Source organism: Tamandua tetradactyla, chromosome 10, assembly GCF_023851605.1.
Source record: "Tamandua tetradactyla isolate mTamTet1 chromosome 10, mTamTet1.pri, whole genome shotgun sequence".
Classification (NCBI taxonomy): domain Eukaryota; kingdom Metazoa; phylum Chordata; class Mammalia; order Pilosa; family Myrmecophagidae; genus Tamandua; species Tamandua tetradactyla.
Window position 1 is genome coordinate 109,323,819 of NC_135336.1, and position 21,284 is coordinate 109,345,102.

The window sequence follows — 21,284 nt, forward strand, 5'->3', positions numbered from 1 at the left end:
GTAATACCATAGTTCCAAATCCATCAGAGAGCTATGGGCACAAAGAAACCTAAATTAACTAAATTCTAGGAAGAGAGGAGCCCTCCCTAGGAGAGAAGACTCTCACAACTCCTAAAATCCCCTTGTGCTTCCCCTACTGATGCCTCCCTTCCTCTCTAGGAACCACTCTGAGTTACTTATCTTTTATAATCTCTAAAAAAACATGCTTTTCCAGAATGTCATGTTGTTGGACTCATTCTTTGTGATTCTTTTACAGACTAGCTCTTTTACTTAACAATATGCATTTAAGGTTCATTTATGTTTTTCATGGCATGTGAGCTTCTTCATTGTTTGCCTCTGTCTATGCATCAGTGTACCGCCATGTAGTTATCCCATTCACCTAAACTAGGGCATCTTGGTTCTACCAAGTTTGGGCCGTTATGGGTAAAGCTTCTATAAGAATTTGTGTGCTGATTTGGTTCATGTCTGAGTGTGTATGTGTGGTCACAAATTTTCATCACTTGATTGACAACAACTAGGAGTGTCATTGCTGTATTATATGATAAGAGTATGTTTAGCTTTGTAAGAAATTCGAAACTGTCTGCAAATCTAGCAGTACCTTCATATATTTCCATTGGCATTGAATGATAATTCCTGTTTTTCTCCATCTTCTCATCAGCAACAATTCGTATTGCTTGATTTTATTTCTGTATTTTAGCTATTTTAACTATCAGGTAGTGGATTCTCATTTTAATTTGCTTTTGCGTGAGGTAAGTGATGTTGGGAATTTTTGTAGCTTTTTGTCATTTGTATATCTTTTTTGTTGATATGGTTTTTAAATGTATTTACCCATTTTTTACAATGGTTGTTTTCTTCTCTTTTGGTGTTTGAAATATTTTGGATATGTGTCCTGTTTCTGATGTATGTATTCAAATATTTTATGTCACTTTGTAGCTTATTTTTTCATTTTCTTAGCAGTATCTTTTGCAGAATTGAAACTTTTAATATTAATAAAGTATATCTTATTATTTAGCATTTTCTCACAGAACATGCTTTTGATTATAAGCAAATGTTTTCTTATGCTTTCTTCTGGATTTTTTAAAAAATTTTACAATGTTCATTTAAGTATATGAATTACTTTGAGATAATTTTTGAGTAAGCTGTAATTTGTGCCTGTGTTCATTTTTTTCCATGTAGTCATCCAATTGTTCCATTGCTATTTTCTAAAAAAAAAAAAAAAATCTTTCTCAATTGAAATTGCCATTCCACATTAAACAAAGACCAATTCCACGTTAAACAAAGATCCTATGTACTTGCATAGGATCATTTTTTGGTCTCTCTTCTGTCCCATTTTTCAGTGTGCATGTCAATGTTATGATGATGTACTTAGTATTTCTACAACAATTTCAGGGGCTGGGAAATTTGATTTCTCTAACTTTGTTTCTCTTTAGTATTGTGTAGAATATTTTAGGTTAAAAAAGAAAAAAAGCTTTTCCATATCTATAAAATCGTTCTTTGGATTTTCTTTTTACTATTGTGATCAATCAAGTTGGCAAAAATTAGCCATCTTAGTTATGTTAGGTTTTCTGATCATGAACAAAGAATATCTTACCTTTTATTTAGATTTTCTTTGAACATTTTCAGTAGTATTTCATAGATTTCTGCAAAGTTATTTTCACATTTTTATTAGATTTTTCACTTGAAAGTTTCATCATCTCGGTGCTATTGAAAATAATATAGGATTGTTTTCTAATTTTCATTGCTGTGTAAAAAAAAGTAATTGACTTTGGATACTGGCTTTGTACTTTGCTTGCTTGTTATCTCTATTAATTTCAGTCGAGATTATAAAAATGGGTTTAGAGGACTCCATTTCTGTCTGAACTTTAATAATTGAAAAACCTGAAGGTGGAATCTCATTATTAAGTCTTATGATCACCGGGCAGGGGTTGCCAGAGCAAGAGCACCCATGTCCTCTAGGGGGAGCTCAATCCTGCCTTCCTGATCCTCCGCCGTTTCCTAACACTTGGGAAGCGCGTCACTATCCTGCCCAGCAGGACCAAGGCGCCGCCTTCTCGCGAGGACCAGAGCTTCATCCCCGCAGGACCCACCCGGACAACTAGGGAGCTATTTTGTAGTGAGTAAAAAGCCCTTTCTAGGGACATTTGCCACAGCTTCTACCGGGACATTTTTCTTAGATTGCGAATGCAGAATCTTGAATTTTTCAGGTTTATTCCAATGCAGTTGTTTTTGTTTTTGTTTTTCGAGGGCAGGTTCCGGGAATCAGACCGGGTCTCCAGCATATGGTAGGTAAGAATTCTGCCCCTGAGCCACCATCGCGCTTTTGTATGCCTATGCGTTTCATTCTTTATTTTTCATGTAATGTTTTAACAAGATTTATTTTACAGAAGAGTTAATTTATTGAGAAGTGTGAAGACTCAAAATAAAAGTGTGATTTACGTGTTCAAGATTTGTGCTGGGAAGAAATTCCGGGTGCACATTCAGAGACATCAGAAATGCATATACAGCGATAGAAGACATTGGGGCCATTGGGTGGAGTGAGTTGGGTGAGGCCAGTGCCAGTACAGTGGTGATAGAGAGGAAAATCTTGGCAGCTATCTACGAGCTTGCATTCATTTCTAATGGTTCATTTTTCCTACAGCGATAAAGTAGCTGAAATAAAATAAACCATAGCTGTTTATTATTATATTATGGTATTTTAAGTTGTAGTAGTTTATTTTGAAAGTCAGAATTTAACTTCATAGATTTAGAGGAAGCTAATTTATCTATGTTTAACTTCTTTTCAGATGAAATATTGGCATTTTTAGCAGTTTCTCATGTACCTGTGAAGATCTTAAGCAATTTGCCATTTATTTCAGCCTATTGAAATTTCTTTAAAAGGACCTTGATTGTGATTAACATTGTTAAAATAAATAAATCCAGGATGTTTCTATATTTTTAATAAAATACTTCTAAGCAGAACTATTAAACCAGTTTTATAATATCAAAACACAATAGTAACTTTTAAAAAGCAGGCATGCTGCTGAAAGCCATTTAAAAGGAAATATCTATAGGACATAAATAGTCAGAATATTGGAGACAAAGCAGTGGCTTCCTTTCGTAAATCACTGAAAATAAATTTTCTTCTACTAAAAATGCAGAATCTGATGGCACCAAGCTTTATGTTTATCTCCATTTCAAACAGGATTAAGATGTCTATAATTTTTATATGTACCTTTTCAAATAATTTGTTATTCATTGATTAAGCATTCCCCATTTCATCACTTTTATTTATTTTCAAATTCATTAGTATATTGCATATTTTGTTAACATCTTACAATCCTCTAACATACTACCAGCATTACTTTTTTCATTATTTGCAAATCAGGGGATGGGCCTTCTAACAACATGCTGCTTTATATATCGTTGGGGCATTTCACTGAAAAGCTTTATTCATGTTTTACACTTAGTTCATAATATCATCCCACCATGAGTTGTATAAAAATTTTCCATGTATTTACAACCAGATGCCTTTGATTTCAAGGGGGTGCATTTCCTCACCTAGTTTTCTTTTCCTTCCTTCCTTCTTCCTTCCTTCTCTCTCTCTCTCTCTCTGTCTCTCCCTCTCTCCTTCCCTCCCTTCCACCAATCCATCCACGTATCTATCTATCATTAATAGTTGACTATTGATTTCCGTAGGGCTGGGTCTGACTGCCTTTGAGCCTGATGCTCATTGGGTGGTCTTATGTCTGTTGAAGCTCGGTTTTATAACAGATGTGAGCATATCCCATCTGTCTTAGGTTAGATAAAAGCTGTTGTATACATCAATTTCTCAGTAGTTGAAAAGGTAATTTTTAATTCATAGATACAGAGGTTTTTAATATTAAATTTAATGTTATGAGATAAGCAAGGCACATGTTTGGCATAATCGCATACTTTGGTGGAATAATGGCTTCTACCCATCTGTACTCTTGACATAGTTGCCCTCATGTCATGTGTGGCCATAAGTATTATTTAATATCATCTTTACCACTTTCCTAAAAATACCTAAGCTACTTCATACCCACTTTTTTCTTTCCTGTAAATAGAGTCAATAAATCTAGTTTCTATTGTATGCTATTCCTGGGTTACTTACTATTCTTCTTATTACTTACTATTACTATTATTTACTTACTATTCTTTTTTAAGGCATTAAGATTAATTGACAGAAGAAATTAGTAGTGATTAATAGTAGGAATAATTGACATATTTTAGGCAAAATATTTTAGGCAAAAATTCTTGCCTACCATATGCTGGAGACCTGGTCCAATTCCCGGAGCCTGCCCCCGAGAAAAAACAAAAAAACAAAAAAAGACCACATTGGAATAAACCTGAGAATTCAATAGTTCAATGCACTTTGAGGGAGAAAGATCACAGAGAGAAGGTGCCTGTTCTAGTTTGCTAGCTGCCAGAGTGCAATATACCAGAAACAGAATGGCTTTTAAAAAGGGGAATTTAATAAGTTGCTAGTTTACAGTTCTAAGATTGAGAAAATGTCCCAGTTAAAACAAGTCTATAGAAATGTCCAATCAAAGGCATCCATCCAAGGAAAGATACCTTGTTTCAAGAAGGCCTATGAAGTTCAGGGTTTTTCCCTCAAGTGAGAAGGCACATGGCAAACACAGTCAGGGCTTCTCTTTCATCTGGAAGAGCAAATGGTGAACACGGTCAGGGTTCCTCTCTCATCTGGAAGGGTATGTGGTGAACAAGGCGTCATCTGCTAGCTTCTTCTCCTGACTTCCTGTTTCATGAAGCTCCCCAGGAGGCATTTTCCTTCTTCATCTCCAAAGGTCGCTGGCTGGTGGACTCTGCTTCTCGTGGCTATATCATTCTGCTCTGCTCTCTCTGAATCTCTTTCTTTCTTCAAAATGTTTCCTCTTTTATAGGACTCCAGAAACTAATCAAGACTTACCCAAATGGGTGGAGACATGCCTCCAGCTAATCCAGTTTAACAATCACTCTTGATTAAATCATGTCTCCAGGGAGGTGATCTAATTACAGTTTCAAGCATACAATACTGAATAGGAATTAGAAGAAATGGCTGCCTTTACAAAATGGAATTAGGATTAAAACATGGCTTTTCTGGGGTACATACATCATTTCAAACCGGCACAGTGCCATTCATATCACTTCCAATCAAGGCATATCCTCTGAAGATGATTTTGTCTCTATTGATGTTAACTTTGATCACCTAGATGAGATAGTCTTTGTCAGGTTTCTCTATTGCAAAGTTGCTCTTTTTCGCTGTCCATACTGTGTGCAGTTTTCAGATGGATGTCTTTATTCACAGCCCATGCGTGCTTCAATAGCAGGAAGTTATGGTCCACATCCTTGATGACTGTCTACATCAGTTACTTGGAATTCTGCCTGAGAGATTGCAGCTTTCTCCCCATTTATTTATTTGAGTATTTGTTTGTACCAGTATGGACTCATGGATATTTATTTTGTTCTTTGGGTTATATGTAATGCTAATTTACTTTTTGCTTAAATTGATTCACTTCTGGATGTTGGAAGCACTCTCAGTTGCCTCCTATTTTTCTTTGATAACCTCATCTGTGCATAACTGTGTGTGTGTGTGTGTATGTGTGTAGTACTTGATTTAACAATTATTTATGTTTGAACACTACAAGATTCTTCAGTTTTATTTTGTATATTTTTGACCCCAGTCCTAGAATCAGTAGTTTCTCCTGGAACACAGTTTCTTTTTGGAAAATTTTCATTGAAAACACAGATCTGGGAACTAAATGTCTTCTTTGCTAAGGATATCTTTTCTTTTCAGTTTATCAGCTGATAGTGTATGAAAATTAATGTGTGCATACTTATCTGTGCATTTAAATCTATATACTGTGTGTATAATATAATATAACTATTTCTAAATAGAAATATCCTTTTTATGTTAAGATAAGCATGAGTTCAAACAGATGCTTCCAAATCTATTATATTGCCACATGGGATAATATAGTCTTCTCCACTGAGCTAGTGTAACCTCCCACTCCAATTATGAGAAACCTGTCTCCTGCCTTCACAAATGTATTTAATTATTTGCCCAATTCCAATATATGTGTATTAGGGTTTCACATTTGTTAACCAGTACCCAAGTGAAAAAGTGTTTGTCAACTAAAATCCACTGCTTATTCATAGCTCCATTTGCCTTTGGACTTACAGTGTACTTAGTTCCAAAGCTATTTAGGTGAGTGCTTTCCCCACCACTTGCTTTGTGATTGATTCATACAATTGGAATATGTTTAGATTTGTTGATCCCATTTAATTCATCTTAATACCCACTAACCTTCTCATTGATTTTTAAAGTGTATATACATTAAAATATACTCTTTATGTTAAAAAATGTGTTTTCTCAAATGATTAGTGGTGAGTATTCATCACTAAATTGTCATATAGAATTCATCACCTGTTCCAACTTCATCACCCACATGAACCCCTGGCAACCACTGCTCTATTTACTATCTGAAATTTTGCCCTTCCCAGAATGTCATATGACTGCTATCATACAGTGTTCTAGTTTGTTAGCTGCTTGGATGCAATATACCAGAAACAGAATGGCTTTTAAAAAAGGGAATTTAATGAGTTGCTAGTCTACAGTTCTAAGGCTGAGAAAATGTCCAATCAAAACAAGTCTATAGAAATGTTCAATCAAAGGCATCCAGGGAAAGATACCTTGGTTCAAGAAATTCAGGGTTTTTCTCTCAAGTGAGAAGGCACGTGGTGAACATAGTCATGATTTCTCTCTAGGCAGGAAGGGTACATGGTGAGCACAGCATCATCTGCTAGCTTTCCTGGCTTCCAGTTTCATGAAGCTCCCCAGAAGGCATTTTCCTACTTCATCTCCAAAGGTCACTGGCTCGTGGACTCTCTGCTTCATGGTGCCACAGCATTCTCTACTCTCTCCAAATCTCTTTCTTCTTTTATAGAACTCCAGAAACTAATCAAGACCCACCCAAATGGGTTGAGACAAGCCTCCAGCTAATGCTGTTTAACAACCACTCTTGATTAAATTTCATCTCCAGGGAGATGATCTAATTACAATTTCAAACATATAGTGCTGAATAGGGATTAGAAGAAGAACTACTTTTACAAAGTGGGATTAGGATTAAAACATGGCTTTTCTAGGGTACATACATCATTTCAAACCAGTACATACAGTATATAGCCTTTGTAAACTGGCTTCTTTCAGTAAGTAGTAAGAATTTGAGATTAATCCATATGTTTGCATGGCTTGATAATCCTTTCCTTTTTGTCAATGAATAGTCTTCCATGGCATGTACTAAAGTTTGGTTATCCATTCACTTCTTTTATGACATCTTGGTTCATTCCAGTTTCTGACCATTATAAATTATTGTACAGTATATAATTGCATGTTGGTTTTTATGTTCACATTAGTTTTCAAAACCCTTGGGTGCCCAAGGAGTATCATTGTTAGATTGTATGGTGAGATTATGATTAGCTTTATAAGAAACTGATAAACTGTATTCTACAGTGACTGTACTACTGTGCATTCCCAACAGCAATGAATGAAAGTTCTTGTTGTTCCACATCCTCACCAACAATTGAAATATCTGTGTTTTGGATTTTACTCATTTTAATCAGTATGTAATGGCCTCTTGTTTTAAGTTATACTTCCCTAAAACAAGTGATTTTGAGGAAGTTTTTGTATTTATTTTTGCCATCTATATGCTTTCTTTGGTTTGTTTCTATTCCGTAAATTATCTGTTTTTCCGTTGGGGTGTTTGTTTTCTTATTGTTGAGTCTTTAGGGGACTCGCGTATATTTTGATTCAGGTTCTTTTTTAGATAAGTGGTTTGCAAATATTTCTCTGACTGTGATTGTCTTTTTTTCTTTTAATAGTGTCTTTTCACAGAGGAGAAAATTTTTAATTTCAACCAAGCCCATCTTTCCATTTTTTTCTTTCCTGGCTCATATTTTCACTGAGGTCATCATGAAATTCAAGTCTCATAGATTTTCTCCTTGCTTTCTTCTAGAATTTTTATAGTTTTGCATTTAATATTTAATTCTGTGAAATATTTTGAGTGAATTTTTGTGTAAGGTATAAGTTTGTGTCTTCTTACATTTTTTTCCCTATAGTCATCCAGGTGTTCTACCACCATTTGTGGAAAAGACTATCCTTTCTCTATTAAATTGTCTTTGCTCCTTTGACAAATATCATTTGATTAAATAGTCAATCAGTTTGAATATTTGTGAACTCTTCCATTTATCTATGAGCTGGTTTTTACCCCCTCATCATATCTATTAATTATTGTAACTTTATTTTAATACTTAGAATAGTAAAGTGTGATTTCTTCTTTAGCACAATGTAGGGTAATATAGGATTGGACAGTTTGTCAGTATTTACAGAATGTCATGGTGGAATTTTGATTGGAATTGTATTGCCTTGATAGTTAAAGGTTGAAAAAATTGACATCTTAACAATTTTGAGTCTCCTGACCATGAAAAGGGAACATATCTTCATTTATATAGATTTCCTTTTACTTGCTTTTCCACCATGCTTTCTCAGTACAAGCCTGCACGTGCTTTGTTAGATTTACACCAAGGCATTTCATTTGTTTGGTGTTATCAAAATGTTTATTGTTGTTATTATTTTTAAAATTCCAATTGGTCACTACTTATGCTTCTCGCTGTTTACCTCCATTTTCACCAAGGCATGGGTTTCTGACCTCCTTTCTGTTTGAACTTATAAAGTTGTGGTATTGAATAATCTGCACAATGAATTTTAGTGACACCTCAAGAAGCAGAGTTCTTGACCTGCACTCTGGCTGCAGATCCTGCCATTTTTGTCAAACAGATGCTTCAGATGTGTGAAATACCTCAGTGTTCAGGCCCGCTGATGGTGTTACCACCTCCACTATGAGGACAAGAGCTTTCTTATTACAGAGCCAAACCTTAGGGAAATAATGCCTCCGCTTTAGGACTTAGGTCTTTGACAAAAGTGAGTGTTTCCTTCTTGTACTTCTGCTGCTGAGGAAGGAGCTTTGGGTTTCTGGTATTTTTCTTAAATAGCAAGCCCAGGAGCCTTGTTTTCTGAACTTCTTCTACTTATGTTGCATTCATTACTTTCTCATATAATATTTTAGTGAGACTTATTTCTTAAATTACCCATTTATTGAGGTATTTGATGTGTCAGAGTCATAGATTGCTATAGTAAATGTACATCTACAATTTTGCATTTGAGGATGAATCCTAACAGGGATTCAAAATCTGGGGAAACACATATGTACTTAAGAAATGAAAATGCAAAATATTTGGAATTTAAATATTGGATAGGGAATATTGTAAAAATTTAGAATGCATATAATGGAGTGCATTGGACACAGTCCAGTTCCTGGATAAGTCAAGCATGACTCCATTAGGTGCCTTAGTCAAAGGGAAATTGGGTACCCATATTTACATGCTTTTATTATAATTTGGGGCGAAGTCCAGGAAACTATTACAATTTCTAGTGGTTAACTTTTACTACAAATTTGAACTAGTTGACAAATATTGGAAAATTGACAAGTAGATGTAATAAAATTCACATTGTTTTAAGGGTCAATGTTTTGTTTATATCAAAAACAGAAATGTTTCCAATTTCTGTACTTTATTTTCAAATTATGAAAGTATATTCCTATATATTAAGTTGTTGTCCTTCTTTACCTTGGTGTTAAAATATTAATATTCCAGAAGTCTCAAAATGTTTGGTTCCTTAGAATATTTCATATTAACTACTGAAGTGCACAGCCAAGAAAATGTTGGTAACTTAAAACTGCTTGAAAATAACCACTGATCCTTTTGCTGCAGATTCTTTGCAGTGCTTTCCAGCAAAAGCCAAAATCCACAAAGCAGGGACATGTGTTGGAAAAGGCATGAAGTTTGCTTTAGGAGGCTTTTAGAACACTGATGAGTTAAGGTGATCACCGTGTTTCTCATTAATGCATAAATAAATAACCTAATTAGATAGGAAATCTTCTATTAAAGAAGGCATTTGTTGATTGGATTTTCTTATTTAACAGCCAAGATAAATGGGGTTTATCCTTTTTATCATTAGATTAATGAAGTTTTCAAGTATATGAAAAAAAGTTCACGGAAAAATCTGTACCTGTTTTCTGGAGAGAGAAAAACTCTGAGATCAGGAGTGTGGTGACAGCATACTCAAGAATAGGTTTCCCATGAGGATCTAACCTTTAATTTGCAAATGGAATTTTAACCTGAAGGTGATTATTTAATTAGAGTGCAGGTATTTGGTAGCAGTCCCTCTGGGCAGGTTAGGTGATTGTTCATGGGATTTGCATTGATTTGAAATCCAGAAGTAATAATTAAAGGGAAACTTTCCTCCTGATTTTATAGTTGGCTTTACTGCCATTAGTTCAGTGAGGAATATAGGCAATATAGAAAGTAACAAACAAATAAATAAGCATTTAATTATAAATTTAGATGAGTGGCTTGAAGGAAATGCAGAGTTCTGTTCAAGACAAAGGGGAAGTAGATGGAACAATTAGTAATGTAAAGAAGAGCTTTATAAAAAGTTGATGTTTAAATGAGGCTGAGGTATTGTTAGTATTGGGTGGGAGTTGGTGTGGGAATATCAGGGTGGAAATAAATGATGATAATAGTCCTTAATGTAGAAATAAGAGAAATCCTTTTTTTCTGTATTTTGTAGTGGTGAGAGATGTGTGCAAAAGATTAATTGCTGAATATCTAGTGAAGCGACTAAATAAGATTTGGAGACCAGGAAAAATTATGAGGCCGAGAAATTAGTAGCTTTAGTGTGAGATATATTTCATGTTGAATGCATGTAATACATGCAAGTAGAAATTATACCCCAGAAATGGAATCAAAACATGGGTTTTTAGACTTTGTTATCATAATGATAGCAATGTAATAAGTCAAAGTGCCTGAAAAGATATATGATTTTACATGACAAAATATAGTAAGAGGAGAGAAATGGGACTAGAGTTGAGCCTTGAAACATTCTAATGCAGTTTTTTGAGAAGAACTTTGCAAAAGATACCAGTGATATGTAAATACTTTGAATACAGGCAAGAGACAGAGATATAAAAAAAAAGACTGAGGAAAAGAAAGTTCCTAAAAGGAAGTCATGGCCATTTCTGCCTGGTTTCAAGTTAAAGACTGGTACATACTCATTGGGTCAAATTATAGGGAAATAACTGTGCTATAACAAAGTTTATTAATATGGTAATCAATAGTGACATGGTGAAAGGGGTGTGAGGATATTGTAACTAAATATGTACTGTTCTTTTGGGTGTGTTTTTAAGAAAAAGAATGACAATGTCAAGGAACTAGAGGTTAATTGATGCCAAGGAATTTTTTGTTTCATGAGTAAAGAACTCTCAGCCAAACATTTCACTAAGATATTTGAAGGATTCAGATAAATTGCCTCCAAAACTTAGTTTAAGTTTCTTCATTCTATATTTTATGAACCTGTGTGCTTTGGGTATTGTGGGACACAAGAGTAACATTATGACATTTATATACCTCCATCTTTTCTGTGCAATCAGTTTTAGTGTTACATTTACATTGTGACAATCACTGAACCCTCCAAAAAGTACTTTAATTGTTCCACTCCGCAATTAAATAGATCCTGAAATTTACTGACCATATGCCCAAGGCCATGGGGGTTAGAGGGAGGGTTCAGGAACTGATATTGCCTAAATTCTACAATCGGAGCCAATATGAATGAGGACGAGTGATCCAGAGGGTTTGTGTGGGAGGGTGGTGAGAGTACAATAGGGAGGGTCTAAGGCTCTAAAAGGCAGAAATGAGTGAACAAATGCTAATGCACCTAACCAAGAGCTATTAAGTCAGAAATTCAATACTGATCTCCTTGGTTGTGGATCCAAGAAACCCCATGTGACATGAGCCATGTCTCTTAGGATTTGGTGTCAGGAAGTGAATTCATTAACACATCTGAACACCAGATTATATTAATCAGAGCACCAAATTAATATAATTTTATTAAATTATAAAACCTTATAGTTTTCATTTTGTTATGTCTAAAATGGAGAAAATAATTTCCTAATGAGCAGCTATAGCCAAAGGCTTCTTATATCTGACCCTGGGAAGGGCTAAGGCTCCTACTGTTTCTCTTACAGCACTCTGCAGATGAATGTCTGTACGGTTGGTGGGAGTCACTCTCAGGTAAATATTTGGGGATTCCTGGCTCACCTACCTCGGACTGCTGAAGAAGAAAGGATTCTATCTCTTTCCACAGCTTTGCTTATGTTTCCGACTGTCCCATGGTTAGAATACAAAGAAAGACTCATGGCAGCTGAGTTCTTGATGATGAAACCACAGGTGAATAGGGACTTGCTCTTAAACTGAATTGATAGCTCTTTTGCCACCATAAACAGGTTTCTTCTCTTGACCTGGGTCTTCTAGTGTACTCTGGAAAAGTCAGTGCCAGTTTAATTTTCCTAGACTCTCAGATGCTTATGGCTGGTAAGGAATTGATCAAGAAACAATCTCCTTAAAACATTTACACTAATTTATATCATTGTGCATTAAGGGTATCCTTCCATAGAAGAGATATCAGAGATTTTCTTTTTCTCATCCTGCCCATGGCCTTGGTGGGTAAATAACTCACTCAATTATCTTGTTAATGTCTACAATGGGCTTAGGCATGTGGTGAACATAGGAGATAGAGATGAATAAGAACAAAAATTTAAAGACCCAGAGGGACCCAGAAGCTTCATCATGCAAACACAAGCTGATGTTACATGTGCTGGAGTGAAAGGCTGTGTGGCATTTAGATGGAAGAAGAAGAGAGGATTGGTAGGAGAGAGTAAGGAATAATTAATTTATGTTACCCATTTTAAACTTATTAAAACTTTTATAGAATTTACTTGGATATTTTGACAACGTCAGAAAAACAAATAATGTTCCACTTACCACCTATTTTCAAACAAATCTGGTTTCCTTTGCAATTAACCTTTGTTCAAATTTGAAAATTCAGTATAATGTATGGGAAGTGCATTTTACAAAACTTTGGCTATGTATTGAAGAGAAAGAATCTAGTTTATAGAATAAACTTTAAGGCCATCTGTCATTTTTTGTAGAACTGGAGTTAGATTCCATTTATTATCTTCTATTACCCTTTAGCTTAAAAATAGGATGAAGATACAAGAAAGACAATGATATAATGCTTGGCAGTAACAGAAAAAAAACTGAGAATGAGAACCCACCAAGGAAGGGTCACACTATGAGCACCCTTCTGTACAATTGTTCAAGATCTCTTGGCTTGCTATTTTAAACCATCTGTCCTGACATCTTCTAATAAATATGGAGATGTTTAGGGTTGAGAAAACTTCACCTGGTGGCCCATGTTCTTCATAATTCCTGATAATTCCTGCAAAATGCTTGACACTGCTTGATCATTCTCTGTCATTTAAATAATAAGCTTATCACTTGTGTGTTTAATATATAGAAAGCAAGAGAATAAAATAAAAAAACAAAAAAATAATATACAGCAAGTGGTTTATGCATTATCTCACTGGATCTCTTAATACTCCTAACAGTTGTTAAATATTTAACAGAGGAGGAATGTAAAAATTTGGGGGAATAGTTTACCCCTAGTCACATTTTTAACATCATACACCATGGATATTCCTTGCTATAAGTCTGTCAAGATCCAATGGACATCATGAAGGAAGAGTTTAATCATGTATTATCAAGTACAGAAATTAAAATTACCAGTACAGAAGTGAGAATTGCTACTTTTCTGAAAAATGATTGTGTTATTTCACAGTACATCTTATGAGCTATTCCTTTGTAATTACGTCATGATGTGTGTATATAAGTCTGTGAATATGTGTAGAGGACGCATTCTAGGTCAGCTCAGGGAAACCTTTGTCTAGAATATCAGAGTTTGAGCTTTCAATACATACGGTCTTCATTTCCTAGAATTATCATGTTGTTCATGCTTCCCACAGACCTCAGTAAGAATGACATTTGTTGAACCAGAATCTCCATGATACTGACCTTCAGGGATGTAGCTGTAGACATCAGCCTGGATGAATGGTCTCTATTGGGTATATCCCAGAGAAAGGCATACAGAGGTGTGATGCTGGAGCACATCATTCATCTGATGTCTGTATATGAGTCTGTCAGCATTCATTAATTTATTCAACAGATATCCACTTTTCCCACTTCCTTCTTAGCCTTCATTCATAATCTTTCATAGTTTTTACAAATAGCTGAAAGGAATTTATCTATTTATGCATTTACTTACATGGAATGTTTCACCTCAATATACTATGGTCTTTCTAACCATGTGTGCTGGTTTGAAAGGATGTATGTACCCTAGAAAAGCCATGTTTTAATCAAAATCCCATTTCATGAATGTAGAATAATACTTATTCAATACTGTGTGTTTGAAAGTGTAATCAGATCATCTCCCTGGAGATATGATTTAACCAAGGGTGGTTGTTAAACTGGATTAGGTGACTACATGTCTCCACCCATGTGTGAGGGTCTTGAGAAGTTTCTGGAGTCCTATAAAAGAGGAAACATTGGAGATTGAAGAGATTTGGAGAGAGCAGAGAATGCTGCAGCACCGCAAAGCAGAAAGTCCACAGCCAGAGACCTTTGGAGATGAAGAAGGAAAATGCCTCCCAGGGAGCTTTATGAAACAGGAAGCCAGGAGAGAAAGCTAGCAGATGATGCCATATTTGCCATGTGCCCTTCCAGCCTAGAGAGAAACCATGACGGTGTTTGCCATGTGCCTTCTCACTTAAGAGAGAGACCCTGAACTTCATCAGCCTTCTTGAACCAAGGTATCTTTCTCTGGATGCCTTTGATTGGACATTTCTATAGAGTTGCTGTAATTGGGATGTTGTCTCAGCCTTAGAACTGTAAACTAGCAACTGATTAAATTCCCTTTTTAAAAGTCATTCTGTTTCTGGTATATTGCATTCTGACAGCTAGCAAACTAGAGCACCATGGTTTCATGTCTTTCTTGCTACTTGATCTACAACTAAGAGAGGGTACTGCAAACTCCATTAATAGTTTTTGAATGAAGAAATTAAATATATGTTGAGTAGCCATAAATTACTTAGAGTTACTCTGCTTTAAGCACTCAGCTGTGGTTTGAAAATATTAGTAAAAAATATAACCATTATACTAATCTACATAAAAGTTAAAAGCTCCTTCAGGTGGGGCTTAATGTTTACTGGATTATTTTTTAAACTAATGTTTTCCCCACTGTGGTAACATTTAATTCTGCCCTGTTGAAAACACAGGATTATTCATTCAATCTTTGACTTTGAGCCTGTATATCAGCAACAAGACATCCTCAGTGTCCTGGACTTGGTGTCAGGGTGTTCTTCCTGTACTAGACAAGTAGTTTCATCATATTAAGTGTGCAAGGTGCTATTCACTGGGCTGTTCTTCAGTGCTCATCTTATTTATCCTAAGTGGCCTGCCCTGGAATAGAAAAAAAATTATGCATTTCTCAGTACATAATTCAAAATCTAGATTTTTTTCCCCCATAAACAGGCTCTACAAATTGGATGTCATTTCACAGTTGGAAGAAGGAAGGAGATATGGAAAGGAAGAGGATTTCTCTTGGATAAGGAAAATGCCTTTATAAAACAAAAAGTAGTATAACTGCAGAAAGGACCTTTCTAACTACATGTCAATGGTAAGTTTCATGTGGGAACCTTTATCTTTCACATTAGAAAGCTGGCAAGAGAATGAGTTTGAAAGGCAGCATAATTGCAAAGCTATGAATAGAGTCAGGTTAAGTCTTGTATGAGGAGAAAGTTGGGGTACTTTGAATTTTGATTAGAAATTAACTTGTGCTTAAATCCATAACCTGAGTTCTTATAAAAACATAATGGCATAAACTTGGCTTATACACCCAATCTTGGAATCATAATGAAGTACTGAATATAAATTAAACAGCTCTGCAGTTGAGATGCTACAAAAGAGAATACATGTGTGCAGAAAAGTAAAACTGTGTATGTATATATCACATAAATGTCACATTGTGTGTATGCAAATAATGTGTATAAAAGTATCATGGGGAAGATTTTAACTGGAGATTATAACTGAATATTCAGAGTAGGCTTCATATGTAGAGGAATGAATGAATGGATAGGTGTGAAATCCTTTAATGACCTCTCACCTTCTTCCAAAGAACAGACATCTTAAACTAGAGAATTCCCTTGAAGATAGTGAAAATGAAAAAGTTTTCAGTCACAGTGCCATATTGACACAATATGTGTTAAATCACACAGGGAAAAAAACACTATAAATGTAACAAATGTGGGAAGGATTTTTTTTGCAGCAAATGCAGCTTACTATACATGAAAGGACTCACCCTGGAGAAAAACCTTCTATATCTTATAAATGTGGCAAATGCTTCAAAGTGCTAACTTTCACTCCCACCAAAGAACACATACAGGAGAAAAACTATAAATGTAAGGAATGCAGGAAAGAATTCTGCTGGATCATTCAGCTTTCTATACACCAAAGAACTCAAACTAGAGAAAAGCCATATTAATATAATGATTGTGGGAAAGAATTCTGTAGGAGCACTCAACTTTATATAAAACAAAAAATGTACCCTTGAGAGAATCATTATAAATGTTATGAATATGAGAAACACTTCAGTCAAAATTCTATATTTTTGTGTACAAAAGAAGTTACATAGAAAAGAAATCCTACATTTTAATAAATGTGGATAAAAATAATTTTCTTTCTCACTTAATCCTTCTGTGAAAAAATGTGAATCCATAATGGAGAGAATCTGCATGAATGTCATCTGTGTAGGGAAGAGGTAAAAAATCTGGCTTTAGATAACATGAGAAAGTTCACAGTGGTAAACAACCCAAAAAATGAAATGAATGTGCCCAAGATTTCAGGCAGGTGTTTCACTTTTATTCATGGAAAAATATTACATAGAATGTAAAATTTCAGTCAATTATGTGTCCAAAGAAAAAATGAAAGAAACCACATTACAAATGTAATGTGGAAAGGCTTTCAACCTCAGCTCTAACATTTTTATAGTCCAGATAACTCACACAAAGCAAAAACTCTATGCCTATATTCAATTTTAAAATGCCTTTTATAATTTATCCTTTACATAACATGAGCAAACTTCTTGGGAAGAAACTATAGGTATATAATCACTGTAACCAAATATTCAGCTGAGGTCCAGCCTTGGTATGCATATTAAAACCCAGAGTAGGGGACTTCCAGGAAGATGGCTAAATAGAGTAGCTTGAGTTCAGCCCTGCTCCATGGAAAAGTTAGAGAAGGGACAGGAGGTTGACTGAGATAGGGATTCAATAGTGCAACTGGTCTGGGAGAGTGTTCTGCACCATACGGTGTGGCCCTGGTTGCAGATGCTGAGGGACTGAGAGGCAGACAGCTGGACACTGGAATAGAGGCACGGAGCCAGTGGAAGAGCATGGACAGTGACATGGGGACTAGGAATTAAGCCAAGCTGTGTTCCTTGAATGTGCTATCCTCACCAGTGCAGCCCTGTGACCTGTGACACACCCCAAACCCCATACACCCAAACCCCATCACCCACTCCCAATCCCTGTGCTCCAAGTACCCCCACCCCACAAGCCCCCAGACCACATACCTTCCCCACACCCTCATCCCAAGTGCAGCCCAATCCACCTCCCCTGCATTTCTCTCAAGCATTACCTCCCCATCCGCATTCCCTGCAGGCTGTTGCCACTGCATAAAGGCTACAAGTGCTAGCCTCCATACCCACGGTATTCTTTCCCCCACTCATAGTGTTGCACACCCCTCCCCAACTCTGTGCATCAGTTCGTGGCACTCCTAGACCTGCATATGCACAGGGCAACCAATCACGTCCTTCAGCTCTGGGAATGTTAGTTTATAGCAGTCCTAGACCTATGAATGCACATGGTCCCTAGCCATGATTCCCAGCCCTGAGAAAGTGCTGACCTGCACAGCCAAGTCACTTCTGCACCCAATGCATGAAGGCATAACACCAAACTGCTGCCACAGCTCTATGCATGTTCTCAAAGGGCCCTGCATTCTAGACCAGCACACACCAGGGTTATGCCCCCAGATTGCTGCACCTGTACAGCTACATCCCCCCCTGGCTGCTTGGCACCCACATTCACAAGCACCAATGAAACATGTCCAACCTGCACCTCTACATGTCCTAAAATGAATTACAACACTGTTGTGCCCTGCCCTGTACCCTGCTCCTTGTGGCACATCCATTCCACAAACACAAAGCTTAGACTACCAAAAGAAAACAACTCCCAAAGAATATCAATCAAGATATTTGCATGTAAAGAAAAGAACAAAAAGTTACTAAGCATATCACAATGCAGACACATATAGCCCAGCCTAATGACAAAATTAAAACACCAGAGGAGACAAAGACATTGTAAAAACTAATCAAAGATGTTCATATAAATCTACTTAATAAAATAAGGGGGATGGCAAATGACATAAAGGAGATCAAGAAGACAGTAGAAGAGCATATAGAGGAATTTGAGAGAATAAATAGAAAAATAACTTATTTCACAGAATTTAAACACTCTGTGGACCAAATAAAAACATATTATAGACACACAACACCAGAGTTGAAGAGAGAAGAAAGAATAAGTGATATAAAGGACCGGATAACTGACTTTGAACACTGAAAACAGGAAATGGCAAAGAAAGATGGAAAAATTTGAATTGGATCTCAGGGAAATGATAGATAAAACAAAGCACACAAATATAAGAATCATTGGTGTCCCCAGAGGATAAGAGAGGAGTAAGTGGCTAGGAAGAGAAGTTGAGGATATATTGGGGGAAATTTTTTCACCCTTTATAAAGCACATAAATAAGTCAAAGAAGCCCAACAAACTCCAAACAGAATAAATCCAAATAGACCTTTCTCAAGGCACATATTAATCAGTTTGTCAAATGTTGAAGAGAAGCAGAAAATTCTGAAAGCAGAAAGAGAAAAACAATCTACCTCATACAAAGGAAACCACATAAGACTGTGCTCAGACTACTCAACTAGCACCATGGAGGCAAGAAGGCAGTGGTATGCTATCTTTAAGATCCTGAAAGAGAAAGACATCCAGCCAAGAATTCTGTACCCAACCAAATTGTCCTTCAAAGCTGAGGGAAAGGTTAAAGTTTTCACAGACAAACAAGTTCTGAAAGAATTTGTCAAAAAAAAGACCAGCCCCTGCAAGAAGTACTAAAGGGAGTTCTGCCAGCAAAAAAACCCAAAAAACAAAACAAAAAAAAACAAAAACAAGGAAAGGAAACAAACAAACAAAACATAGGAAAGGGAGATCTGGAAGAGGGCATAGAATTGAAGAGTATTAGTAAGGGTAATTTAAAGGATAAAAAGAAAAAAGGTAAAAGAATATATAGATCTGACAAAGAAAATAAAAATGATAAGATGGTGGAGTCAAGAAATGCCTCTTCAGTAATAACTTTGAATGTTAACAGAATGAATTACCAACTAAAAGATACAGATTTGCCAAATGGATTAAGAAATCTAATCCAGCTATACGCTGCTTACAAGAGACTCATCTTAGACACAAGGATACAAATTGATTGAGTTTGTGATAGGATGGAAAAAGATTTTCCATGCAAGTTGTAACCAAAAGAAAGGAAGAAAGGAGCAGCTATACAAATATAGGATGAAAGAGACTATAAGTGCAAAGGTAACATAAGAGACAAAGAAGGACACTATATACTAATTAAAGGGTCAATACACCAAAAAGATATAACAATCATAAATATTTATGCTCCCAATCAAGGAGCGCCAAAGTACATGGGACAGACATTGGCAAAACTGAAGAGCATGATAGATGTTTCAACAATAATAGTAGGAGACTTCAATACACCACTCTCCTCTATAGATAGAACAGCCAGACAGAAGATCAACAAGAAAATAGAGAAGTTAATTAGCTTGATAAATGATTTAGACCTAACAGGCATTTATAGGTCATAGAACCTCAAAACAAAAGGATATTCATTCTTCTCTAGTCCTCATAAAATCCTCCAGGATAGATCATATGCTGGGACACAAAACAGGTCTTTATAAATTTTAAAACTTTGAAATTATTCAAAGTACTTTTCTGATCACAATGGAATGAAACTGGATAACAATAACTACCAAAAAAATGAGAACATTCACAAGTATATGTAGATTAAATTACACTCTCTTAAACAACCAGTGGGTCAAAGAAGAAATTACTAGAGAAATTATTAGCTTTCTGGAAATGAATGAAAATAAGAATACAACTTATCGAACTGATGAGATGTGGCAAAGGCTGTGCTGAGAGGGAAATTTATTGCCCTAAATGCCTATATTAAACACAAGAAAGCAAAAATTGAGGACTTAACTACCTGAAGGAACTTGAGAGAGAGCAGCAAACTAACCACAAAGCAAATAGAAGAAGAGAAATAACAAAGATTAACGCTGAGATAAATGAATGGGAGAAAAAAAGGACAATAGAAAGAATCAGTAAAACCAAAGCTTGATTCTTTGAGGAAATCAATAAAATTGATGGGTCACTAGCAAGACTGACAAAGAAAAAAGAGAGATGATGCAAATAAACAAAGTCATAAATGAGAAGTGGTGTGCAACCACAGAGACTGAAGAAATAAAAGAAATTATAAGAGGATACCATGAACAACTATGTGCCAACAAAGCAGACAATTTAGATGAAATGGGCAAAGTCCTGGAAAACACACAAACAAGCTACACTGGCCCAAGAAGAAATAGAATATCTCAAAAAACCAATCATAAGTAAAGGGATTCAAACAGTCATCAAAAATCCTCTTACAAAGAAAATTTCAGGGCCAGATGGCTTCACAGAGGAATTTGTTCAAACATTTGAAAAAGAACACCAATCCTGCTTAAAGTTTTTCAGAAAATTGAGGAAAAAAACACCCTACCTACCTAATTTTATGAAGCTAATATCATTTTAATACCAAAACTGGGTAAACATACTATAAGAAAGATAAACTAACAGACTGCTGTCCCTAATGAACATAAATGCAGAATTTCTCACAAAATATTAGCAAATCAAATCCAATAATACATTAAAAGAATTATACACCATGATCAAATGGGTTTTATACCAGGAACACAAAGATGGTTGAACACAAGAAAAACAATCATGTAATACAGCACGTTAAGAGAATGCAAGGAAAAAAATCAAATGATCATCTTGATTAATGCTGAAAAGCATTTGGCAAAATTCAGCATCCTTTTCTAATGAAAACACTCTAAG

General features: G+C 35.7%; 1 protein-coding gene across 34 annotated transcripts in view; it reads left to right on the forward strand.

The window, feature by feature from the left end:
- LOC143648798 (uncharacterized) overlaps nucleotides 1-21,284 on the forward strand; it is a 303,168-nt gene that overhangs the window by 60,817 nt on the left and 221,067 nt on the right. For 33 of the 34 annotated variants that reach the window (XR_013158774.1, XR_013158773.1, XR_013158789.1 and 30 more), the window contains one exon: nucleotides 15,538-15,682. The gene's annotated coding sequence lies outside the window, so the exon portion shown is untranslated. Of the gene's footprint in view, nucleotides 1-862; nucleotides 901-15,537; nucleotides 15,683-21,284 lie in introns of those variants that run through there. The other variant, XR_013158788.1, reaches the window with a different exon arrangement.